The sequence below is a fragment of the Mauremys mutica genome, chromosome 4, assembly GCF_020497125.1.
Source record: "Mauremys mutica isolate MM-2020 ecotype Southern chromosome 4, ASM2049712v1, whole genome shotgun sequence".
Taxonomy (NCBI): Eukaryota; Metazoa; Chordata; order Testudines; family Geoemydidae; genus Mauremys; species Mauremys mutica.
Window position 1 is genome coordinate 113,440,856 of NC_059075.1, and position 12,289 is coordinate 113,453,144.

General features: G+C 44.9%; 1 long non-coding RNA gene across 1 annotated transcript; it reads left to right on the plus strand.

The window, feature by feature from the left end:
* The first annotated feature begins 12 nt into the window (after positions 1–12).
* On the plus strand, positions 13–11,814 carry LOC123370213. Its single transcript, XR_006579311.1, has 3 exons — positions 13–158; positions 5,703–5,772; positions 8,431–11,814. It is a non-coding gene; the product is annotated as an uncharacterized LOC123370213 (long non-coding RNA).
* The last annotated feature ends 475 nt before the right edge of the window (positions 11,815–12,289 follow it).

The following is a 12,289-nucleotide window of genomic DNA, read 5'->3' on the forward strand; positions in this document are numbered from 1 at the left end:
AGCAGCGGCGCCAGCTGCCGCAACGCAGGCTTTTGTGAGGGGCATACGAGCAGCCGATTGGCTGCTCCCGGTTGCCCCGGCGATCGGTGCGGCTCGCGCGCGCCTCACAATGATGTGGCGAGAGGGGGGAGACAGAGCAAGGTGATTCACCCCCGAAGGTCAGCCCCACCTTCCCGCGCTCAGCCTCCAGCCCCCTCCCCTCCCCTCCGAGCTCCGCCCCTCAGCCCCTTCTCGGGGCTTAGCTCCCCCTCACTGTACGATCAGGCTCCACCCCCCCGTGCCTCCATCTCCCAGCTGTGCCCACTCACCACCCCTCCCCCTCCAGCTGTGCCCGCCATATCTCTCTCACCCGCCTAGCACGGGGACGCTCCCCTGCTGTGCTCAGCATCCACCTCCCAAACAACAGGATTCTCGGGGGGGGGGATATTAAGCCTTAGCAGAGCTGGGCAGTCACTGGAGAGGAAGGCAAAGGGGGGGCATAGCTAGAGGTGTTCTTGTGATAAGCTCTGAGTACAGCTGGACAAGCAGAAGAGGGGGGCTGGGGCCAAGCTGAGGTCACCTTATTTTAGGTTTGGTTTAGCACCTGGGAATTTAATATAACATTATTACACCATTCAGTAGCTAGTGTTTAATGGACTTAGTATGTCCTGGGATGTTAAGCTCGGGGGTGGAAGTGTCATCTGTCCACTGCAGTGAGCACTGTGGGAGCTACTGCTGCGCAGGACAGATTGGCTCATGGTAACCAGGAGTTCCTTTAGCTCAAGCTCTTCTGGAAAGATGCAGGCTAATTAACAGTCTTATTCAGTTGGAGTTGAGTCACACAGAGATGACAAACTTCACACATTTGACCTGTACTGAAAAGTGAACTCCAGAGGAAAATTGGTTTCTGTGTACATTGCTTTAAAGATTTGGTTTTTTTTAAATCTATTCGTTTTTTACATTGGAAATATAAGAAATATCATGCTCTGACTTCTTTTTCTTGAAAGACAGGCAGTATTTGCCGTGTTAGGATGGTGACATCATAATCAGCTGAAATCAGTGGCAGCTTTCCTAGCCCTCAAGTGGAGTGGGAAGGAATGTTAAAATTGCCTAAGACTTAATATCTTCTCTTGTCATAAAAGAGCAATAAAGGAACAAGCCACCTTTGCACCTCTATACAGGGTGCTGGAACAATTTTTATAGTAGGAGTGCTGAGAGCCATTGAACCAAACTCTACACCCTGTATATAATGGAAACCACTTCAAGCAGGGGGTGCAGCAGAATCTCCAGCACCTATGTCTCTATATACCACCATTTATCTGAGGAGCTCTGAGTATGCTACCTACAGCTGTGTTGTGAGGGTTCATTAGCTGGTGTTTGTAAGTATTACAGGAAACCGAGGTCAATGATTTTCCTAACATCACAAGACAAGTCAGTGGCAGAGGTGCAAGTAGAACTTAGGGATGCTTACTCAGGCAGAATTCACATTCATTTCAACAGAGTTGTCTGAGTAAAAACTTAAGAATTTGGTCCAAAATACATACAGGAATTACTTTATCACTGGAATGCAGCCGTGGGTGAGGTGGAAGGCAATAACCTCTGGACAACTGACACACACGCAACCACTTGTGGGAGGGGAGTATTTTTTAGCTAAGGACATGCATCAAATACTAGTTTTCTAGTTTATTGATATCCATTCTTTATGATGAAAAGGTGACCAGAAAACAATCAGTGATAAGTGCTCATGGGAGCCTAAACTATGCCTTGAACAGAAAGAACATTATTTCATTTTGTTTGTAGCGATTCCCTCTTTGCTTTTTCTGCTGTAGCCATACACTGGGCTAATGGCTGCCAGTGGCATATGTACTCTGTGGTGAAAAGCTTCTGCCAACAATCTCACAAACCCACAGTAAGAAAGAGCGTCCAAAACCAGCCCTTGCATGCAATCTATGTGCGTGGTAAGGAGCATGCTCCCATTGGCAACATCTGTGCTGGTGGGGAGGAAGTATGCTTACAGAGGTGGTGGTGGGAAGGGCCCAGATGAGACATCTGTCACTTGTTAGAGTTGTATGTTGCACCTCTCCCAAGACTTATTCATGTCTGTCAATAATATTTCAGAGGCAGCTGATGCTGATTTTAAAGTAAAATATATGAAACTCTGAGGGGTGTGTACATTGCCTAAGGACTTGATAACATTAAGATACTTCCATGTGCAGATGCTTGGAAAATACAACAGCCAAACTCGTTAAAACTCTCCTGCCCATGTTCAGGCATTTCTTGTTAACAAGTAGTAAATCCTGTTGGGTTTCATTTTAATACTTACTAAACAAACAGACTGCTGGGGGAGGGAGAAAGCTCTGTATTTGGACAAACTAGTACATACCTAACTAATCCAGTTGGCAATGAAAAGAAAAACATTAGTACTTCCCCTTCCTCCTCCAGTTTCTGGTAGCCATGTCTATTAGATAAAAAGACCTCACTGCCCCCCCCACTAAAATTGCCAGACCTATTTCTGTAACACTTGCTTCAAAGTCTGTTGTCCTGTGCGCATTCAAACTATATGATGAAGTAGCTCATAGGCTAATCCTAGAATGATTTGGTTTACCATATAATCAATTTTCTTCTCCCCATAAGAAAATAAGAATGGCCATACTGGGTCAGGCCAAAGGTCCATCTAGCCCAGTATCCTGTCTTCTGACACTGGCCAATGCCAGATGTTTCAGATGGAATGAACAGAACATGTAATCATCAAGTGATCCATCTCCTGTTGCCCATTCTCAGCTTCTGGCAAACAGAGGCTAGGGACATCCCTGCCCATCCTGTCTAATAGCCATCGATGGACCTATCCTCCATTAATTTATGTAGTTCTTTTTTGAACCCTGTTATAGTCTTGGCTTTCACAATATCTTCTGGCAAAGAGTTCCACAGGTTGACTGTGTGCTGTGTGAAGAAATACTTCCTTTGGTTTGTTTTAAACCTGCTGTCTATTAATTTCATTTGGTGACCCTTAGTTCATGTGTTTTGAGAAGTAGTAAGTAATGCTTCCTTATTTACAGTAAGGGCTGCTCTTCCTGCAAGCAGTGGACAAAGCAGGTGGCTGCCAAACGATGTTAGAAGGGAGCATTGCACAAATTTAATTTAAACGTATTACTGTTGAAAAGTGCCAGACTGACAGCCCAAGTCCTTGACTAGCATATTTATCACAATTTCAACATTGCAGTGCCACTGATGCAGCTCCACCAGCAGTAGCAACAGTGGGAAAATTAACCTAAACCAGCCACTAGTAATTAACCACTGTTATCTAACCTGGCTCATAGCAGTAGTGCAAATGCATGAGACACTGGTTTCTATGTTTATACACAGATTAGATACAGTACTGTAACTCCTCACTTAACGTTGTAGTTATGTTCCTGAAAAATGCGACTTTAAGCAAAATGATGTTAAGCTAATCCAATTTCCCCATAAGAATTAATGTAAATGAGGGGGTTAGGTTCCAAGGAATTTTTTTTTCACCAGACAAAAGACTATATATATCTATATCTATACACACACACACACAGAGTATAAGATTTAAACAAACAATTTAATATTGGTACACAGTGATGATGATTGTGAAGCTTGGTTGAGGTGAAGGAGTCAGAGGGTGGGATATTTACCAGGGAATGCCTTACTGCTAAATGATGAACTAGCAATTGGCTGAGCCCTCAGGGGTTAACACTCACACTCTACAAGGCAGCAGGAATGGAGGAGGGGAGACAGCATCGCAGACAGAGACAGAGACACATACCATGTGTGTGAGAGTGAGAGATGCGCATTTCCCCTTTAAGTACACTGCCTTGTTAATTATATCAGCTTGCTGAGACGCAGCTGCTGCCAGCAAGCTCCCTCTGTCCTGAGCCCTGTCGTGTGTCCCCCCTGCTCTATGGAAGATGGAATATGCAGGGTGCAGGAGCAGGGGGGAAGGGGGACACCCTGACAGCCCTCCTCTTCCTCCCCTCCCCGCCCCCCGTACAGCAAACAGGAGTCTCAGGTAGCAGCTCCAAGGCAGAGGGCAGGAGCAGCACATGGCAGTGGAGGGAGGGGCAGCTGCTGTACCAGGAACTTAGGGGAGCGGGGGGCTGATAGGGGGGCTGTTGGTCCACCCTGGTTCAAGCCCCCACCAACTAGCTGCAACGGGCTGCTCTTCCTGCAAGCAGTGGACAAAGCAGGCGGCTGCTAAACGATGTTAGAAGGGAGCATTGCACAACTTTAAACAAGCACGTTCCCTAATTGATCAGCAACAAAACAACGTTTTGACCAGGATAACTTTAAGTGAGGAGTTACTGTACTTTCTCCATACCAGTCATGACTTATAGGTCTCTACCATACCCTCCCTTAGTCATCTCTTTTCCAAGCTGAAAAGTCCCACTCTTATTAATGTCGCCTCATATAGAAACTGTTCCATACCCCAAATAATTTTTGTTGCCCTTTTCTGAACTTTTTCCAATTCCAATATATCTTTTTCTGAGATAAGGCATTGCTCATTGTGCAATAATTTACTATGCTAGCTATGTATGTTAGGCTAATAGGTTTTAATAATTGAGGCTGAAATAACATTTGTAATAGCACTTGTGACTCGAGAGCATGGTTAATCACGAGTGATGCAACTCTTTCCTCTATTTAGAATGTGTTTAGAGAGTGGAGTCTAGCTGTTTAGAGAGTGGAGTCTAGCTCAGCTGTTTCTATTTGTGTAACTTTCTTGAGGTTCGGCTTAGCGCAGCGCTAAAGCCATAAAAGCTGTTACAAATAGGTTTTAGTAACCCAAAAGGAAATAACCACACATGTATAATTAGCACAGACATTCAATTCATGGTGCACAAATTTGTTGTGTGTGTGTGTTGGGGGGGGTGTTCCTAAGTCTGTTGTCTGCCTGAGACTGCAGTAATGGTTGTGGTTGGACTGTGTGGTCTGGAGGGAAATTACTCCGTCACCTCTGAAGCTTTCCTCACAAAACTATGCCTACTTTGAAAGTGTCCTTGCTGACAGATGTCATAGTTGCCACAAGCTTTTGTGGAGGGGCTGTGGTTGGAGAGCAACTTAAATGGCAGCCTTGTAGATAGTTTGAATGCCACAGCTCATCCATACACTCTAACGGAGTGCAACATTATCTTAAGTTAGCCAAACTTTTTCATGCCTGAGTGCGACAGAACACACCTCTGTATTCATACCCTAATGTAATAATCTTTGTACAAAATAAGCCTTGTAAGGCATCTTTTGAAAACTAATAACTTGCTGGTCAACAATACCATGTTGAAATGTATGTAGCAACATTATATGTACAGTTATGAACATAAGCCAAAATCATGACAGAAGTATATTTACTAGACAAATCTGGTAAATGCATGAATCTGTTTCTCAAATACAAAGGACAAGTTGACACCCTTAGCCAGGTGTCATCAAAGCTAATCATCTATCAAGTGGCCATTCTTTGACATGGAAGGGAGCGGGAAGGCAAGAGATAAGGCAAATCTGCTTTTGGGCATACACAGGTGAAAAGAAACAGCATGGAACTTCCTCCACCAGACTCCATGTCTCCTTGCTCTTGGCTGGAAGGAACTTTATTTAGGTGTCACGCTCAGGAAAATGCATTTCAAAGGGAGACTGAACTATAAAAGTGAGGGGCGAAAACACCCCAAGTTATCTCTTCCTGTCCATTTCTCTGTTTTCAACTAATATGACAAAAGAAACAGCTGTTGGACCTTGGGAGAAGATCCATACCTGAAACTTGTTCAGAAATGCTAGTGAAAACCTGTGGTAAGAATTTCACTTTGAACCTAGTCTAGTTTGTTAAGTTTAGTACTAGGAAGCCTTTTATCTTCATTTTTCTTGTAATCACTTCTGACTTTAATGCCTTAATACGTGTACTCACTTAAAACCTATCTCTTTGGAGTTAAATAAACTCATTTTATTCTTTAATCAAAACTAATCCAGTGTTGTGAACTGTCTGGGTAACTCCATTTAGCAAACTATTGTATCTTGAACCCCTTAGAGGGGCAATGAACATAATATATCCGGACAGTCTGAGTGGGGTGGACAGTGCAGAACACATGTTTTGGGGTGGAAATTCAGTATTGGGAGTGTGTTTGGGTCACCCTGCATGCAATAACCAAGGCTTTTGGAAGCCAGAGTGCGGCTGGTGTTTGCTGACAGGCTGCTGGGGCAGAATTGCTGGATCAGGGCTGTGGCTGAACACAAACCCTCAGGGTGTGACCTGCATGCTGTTTGGGAGGAGCCCAGGTTGGGAGCCCCAGCAGCAAAGCATTGCAAGGCACTCCAGGATGCAGGGCAGATGGTGACATACCCCCTCACTGGTCTGAATTGCACCCCAGAATGTCATACTGAGTGAAGGGTGAGGTGGATCCAACTTTCATTCCGGACAAAAGCTTCGATGGTTCATATGTTACCCAGATGAGATTTATCATCTTTAATGATAAACTAACTAACAACCAACAACCTGTAGCTAGAAGGCCCATTAAAGTTACACATTTAGAAACCCTTTCTAACAGTGAGATCATTTAGAACAACTTGTCAAGGAGGAAGTCACTGGATTAAAAACATCACTTAGAGGTGTTCTAGAGCAGACTAGATAAAGGCCAGAGGATCACCAAATCCAAGAGATTGTCACAGGCTGAGAGGGGGATAGCTCTGCTTTTCATCCTTCTGAGACACATACATTATGTTCCCATTGGTCTTGGCTGAGACCTTAAAAACTAGGGTCTAGTTAGGTCTGCATAGGCACTAATTCTGAGGTTTTTAACTCTTCCTAGAGAATCTGGACACACAACTCCCCGGCTGATATCAAAGAGTTGTCTCTAAATCTCTTAAGCAGCTTTTAAAATATCATCCTAAGTATCCCAAGGCATTTGTAAGAGCTGCTTGCTCTAGTATCCTTAGCCAACATTTTCCCCCTTTCCCCCACTTCAGAAGTGGCTGAATATTACGATTGTACATATCTGATGCTTGACTTTCCATAAACTTCTGTGGTGTTATGTGGACATAAAACATGTGCAAAGGAGTGGAGACTTGGGCCCATACCTTGTGAAGTACTCAGGGACCCTTCAGGACAAAAGGCATTATATCAGTGTCAAATATCACTGGCAATGTCCATCTGTGATATTTCAAAAGCCCCGCAAGTTATTTTGGGACACATCCAGTCTGTAGGCTGGGGGACTGATGGATTAACTCTAGGATTGGGCTCTCTTTTTATCTGGCTTTTGTTTGTTGTACTTTGCAATGTAATGGTTTAATTCTGTTTTCTTTGCATTTTACCTTGAGTGCAGGAGTAATACAATTATTAATATTATTATTAGAAGACACATCACTAGAAAATAAATCTGACGTAGCTTTAGTCCAACAAAAAGCCTGCTCTCAAAATAAGTGTGCTTCCACTAAGCACCAGCCTTCTTCCTTTAAAGATATTTAATACATACCTATGGGCTATTGACATTAAATAAAGTATCAAGGCGTTCTCAGTTCTACTCTGTTTTGAAACAAATGAATTTACAAATTTGGCTTGTTATATATTAACCAGACGTGGGGAATCCAACTGAGTAACGTGGGAGTTGTTGCAACATCAAGACTCCATATAAAAATCATTATTCAGACTTAAATAAATATTGGTTCAAACAAGAGATAGATATGACTGCGGTTTAAGAGGCTATGGTCTCAGAGTGAGTTACCTTAGCACTCACCTCTCCCTCTGCTCTCAACTGAGATCTACTATGTCAATCTGAACTCTTGGGGATTCGGCATTCCCAGCAGCTGGCCTTCATTTGTGGAATTGGCTTCTTCTCCATCAGAGCCTAGGTTTGATGCTTGTCATGGCCCCACACCACATACAATTTACTAGGCCATAACTTGCCTGGTTATTGATCCTGCAGTCAGGCAGGTTTTCTGTCAGCAGAGGGAAGGGATGATATAGGATAAATTGTTCTACACTGGGCACTGAGGGCAGTGCATAGTATAGTTTGTTATACAATGCCCAGATGCTGTAGTAACGGACTCCCAATAAGTCAGGTGCATGCATATGGAATTTGACCGTAAGCTATACCGATACCTCCCCCAGTTTTGGTAAACTGGATGGGTCTGTCACTGATTTCAAGGAGCTCAGAGAAGGGAGTGCCCCTATTCAGTTTGTCTACAGAATGATGCAAGGAATTGTCTGCTACATCCACACTAGTAATCTGCTATTTGTTGTAATACAGATATCTCCTTTGCTTGAATTCCACTTGCTCTGCTGAGTGGGAGTAATACAAATCCTTCTGGATGCATTTTATATTTGCTGATCATAAGCAAGGACTAGCTTCCCAATGTAGTTGGGGTGCTTAATCTCTTTTTAAAATGTGCCTTTAGTGCTAATGAAAGATATTGCACTCACCTGCAGACTGAGGTTCTGTATTTATTTATCCACAGAAGAGGTTCAACAAGAGCAGAAGCACTACAGACTTCTCCAAACTGCTTTTCGAAGACACCTTAACACTGACCAGGAGGCACCACTGAAGGGGTGAAAATAGTCTGGTTTCCAGTAGCATGCAGCTGCTTTTGGCCTCTCTTCTGAGACTACCAGCTAGCATGGCCAATTAGTGGGATATAATTGTGGTGGGATTTTTACTCTTCTGGGAGCTGGATTGGAATTATCATCACATTTCACATAGGCCTCCAAAGAGCCAACTGAGTTAACAACTACTGGACACTTCTGAACTGGGAAAGATCTAAAACAGTGACCTAATGGAAAGAGGCAGCAAATCCCCTTACCAACCAGTCCTATGTGTGACATTTATTAATCACAAGCATCTACCCTAAATTTCCATCTCTGTTAAAACTCACTTTTGGTAGTAACTCTACAATTGCTATTTTTGCTAAACATGAAGAAACAAACTATTTCCACGGACTAGTTTTCAAATAACGAAGATAGACTAGCAACACAATCAGTCCACAATGTATGATCTTACAATTCCAGTGAGATACACGTATCTTTATCTCCCAGAACAGATTGGCCTCTCTTCCTGTTTTTAATATGATACAGAAAGCTAACCCAAGCAGTGTCTTGAGTCTCAAAACAAAGTCCTTTCCTTAGCAATATTCTTAGCCGAAGGAATAGTTGGAACCAAAATTGGTGGCATTCTGACATCTGAAATGCAGAATGGTGACTTGTGCATGACTGGCAGTGGCACAAGGACTGAAAAACACCCCTTGGAGATGTGGAAAATTCTGCCAAGAATTGGCTGGTGGGGATGGAGGAGGAAAAGAGACCTGCATTACCTTCCCATGAATAGCTGGTTGGTAGGGATGAGATGTGTGCTGGAAATCAAATAGCTACTGTGATATTAGAGGTGCCTTTTTAGCAAGGGCAAGAGGGTAGGGGCAGGTCACTACTAGCAATAGGGGAGAAGGGTAAGAGCTGCTTATCTGCAACGGGAGGGCAGCAGAATCCTCCTGCTTGGAAGAAGGGGAGGGCAAGAGGCCCAGGACTTGATGGTTGCCAGTCTTAAAATGTCCCACCTATGTTCTGAAGCAAAAAAATTTGACCTTTGTTACTTTTCAGTACCTGAGGTTTAGGGATGTCTCAGCTTCAGCATTGTGACCCCAGCACACAAGCTTCAGCAGAACGCAACAGCAACAAGGTTAAATTAATGTTGTCTACTTTGGTTCAGTTGTTGCTGATGGCTGATAACTAGTACAATAAAACTTTACTGCATTTGGGAGATTAGTGTGGAGGACAATCCTGACGTCATGCAGGGAGAAAATAAAGCACTAGACAGATTCCCAAACTATTGGCTCACCTACCACCTTGCAAAAAATGGTTGTGAAGGGCATTGATGGAACATCAAACTCACGTACCACCAGTGGTATATGTATCAGGTTTTGAGAATCCCAGACTAGAAGACCCAGGAGTTCCCTTCTAACTTTATCTTCTAGGTAATAGGAGAAAGGATATTAACACCCAGCTTACTTCCAGATTGTGTGGGATGGCTGTCACAAAACCAATGCCGTCTGGTAGGTCATGATACAGCTATATGAACGAGTCTCGGGTGTGGACTGGTGTAAATGGACACAGAGGCTTTTGTGTCTAAGTCACAAATTAGAACGTGGTCCAGGTCAATAGGGAACAAAATGCTATACATGTATATTTGATCCATGCAAAATGAGTATGGTGGCCTGTGTTCTGCAGAAGGCCAGACCAGATGATCACAGTGGTACATTCTGGCCTTGAAATCTATGAATTTTTTGACAAAATGCTTAGTCCCTGGGAAATATCAGTTTGTCAAAAGTGAGAACGTACTGGATTTCACAAAAATGTAGTTGATCATTGACTTGAACCCAGTTCTTCCACATCCCAGTTGACCACCAGTCTAGTAGTTATTCTACAGCTTGGGGATTTCTCCCAATCTCTCCTGTTGGAACTGTTCCACTTTGTGTATGCTAAATAGTCACTGGAGCAGGGACTTCAACCTGACTCATGCCCGGGGCACTGGAACTGGGTGTGTGTGTGTGTGTGTGCAGAGGGGTCCTACCCCCCCCCTTTTAAAAGTAGGAGGGCCATGGCCCCCCCACTTTTTAACATGGGCATAGTTTGGAGGGCAAGGGGGTAGCATTGCCCCCCAACAACTGCAAGCCTCGATCTGTCATGAAGTGGTGTCAGCAGAGGCTGCGCTTCACAGCAGGATGAACCTCTTCCCTCCAAGGCCCTGCCCCTGGCCAGGCCAGAAGCTGGAGTTGGGTAATGGTAAGAGTCACCCAGGAAGCCCAGGCCACTGTGGAGAGCCCTGGAACCTCAACCTGCTCTGGGCAGCACGGGCCAGGGGCCGCTCTCAGGCCCCCCGCCTCCCCACCCCCACCCAGGGCAGATGGAGGGTCCAACAATGGCCTGGGCTCTCTGGGCGGCTGTTACCACTGCCTGGCTCTAGCTTTTAGCCTGGCCAGGGGCACGGCCCAGGTGCACCAGAGAGCGGCAGCTGGGCAGTGGTAAGAGAGCAGAGGTTGGAGAGCGGCAGCAGCTATGTAGGGGGTGCTAAGGAAAATTTTGAGTTGGCGATAGCCCCTGCAAATACCCCGCAGCACCACATCTGCCCAAGGCTTGCAGTTTGGGGGGCAATGCTGGCCCCGGCCCTCAAAACTTTGCCCATGTTAAAAAGTGGGGGACATGGCCTCTTGGTCCCCTCGGTTCTGGTGCTGGTGGCCCCCCCAACTTCTACAGAGGTTCCGGTGCCCCTGACTCACGCACAACACAGGGGAGTGCCTTAGCCCAGGGGTTAAGGAGTCAGTCTCTGCCTCACCTCTTCTGGCCCCATGATTATTTAAATTTATACAAAGTAGAATGAGAGAGAGAGAGAGAAATCACTGCTCCCCCCCCCACACAATAACCAAGATATTCACCTGGGCTGTAGGAAATAAGGGTTCAGATCCTTACTCTGGATCAGGCAGAGTGGGACTACAAACTCGCGTGGGTACCCAGACCAGCAGGCTGTTAGCTACCCTGGGGCATGTGTGCCCGCTATCCTTTATTGATGAAAATCGTTGAAAGGTCTCGCTTTTGTTCCAGTGCAGAATGGGAAATTTTAGAACTCCTGAAAATTTTCACATGATGGAAAAAGTTCCCCCCCTGCAAGCTCTAGTTTGGACCATTAATCATGCACATGGTCTTTCTGCTGTACCTACAGAACTCTTGCTAAATCTATGGCATTGCAGCAGGCACAGCAAGAGACCTACATCCCTAGGTATACAAGAGGGCTCCCAAATCTAGCACGGACTACACCCTACTTGTGTATATTTCTCTCCCTTACCGCCTCCAAAGTAATTCATAAAAATATCTCAATTAACAATGTTCTGTGTGTTTTTGTGTGCGCCATGGCCTTTTTATTTACTTAGCTCCACTTTGCGTAAGGTGTGTTCCACACCCGCTCCCTGACCTTGCGAAGGCCAGTTCCCTAACACACCACTTCACACACGCTTTGTTTTAGTAATTCTTACTCAAGGTCTTGGATTTCTGTTTGTGCAGCTTTGGACAGAATCGGATGTTGGGCTGGGGAAATCCCTCAATGCCTAGTATTTACTATGTAGCCTTAAGCACTACGATATAGTCAATGATTTACAAGCTTGTTGCACTGAGGCTGTTACTCTGTGTGAATCTCTTCTCTGAGGGAAGGTGGCTCAGGTTTTAATTAGAGCACTCAAGAGGATACAAAAGCTTCTGGGAGCTGCCCAGCAGGATCTCCGGTTCTAGCACTGTGCATTGAACTCCTGGGAGCCCTGGCTTTGGCGCTTGGGGGAG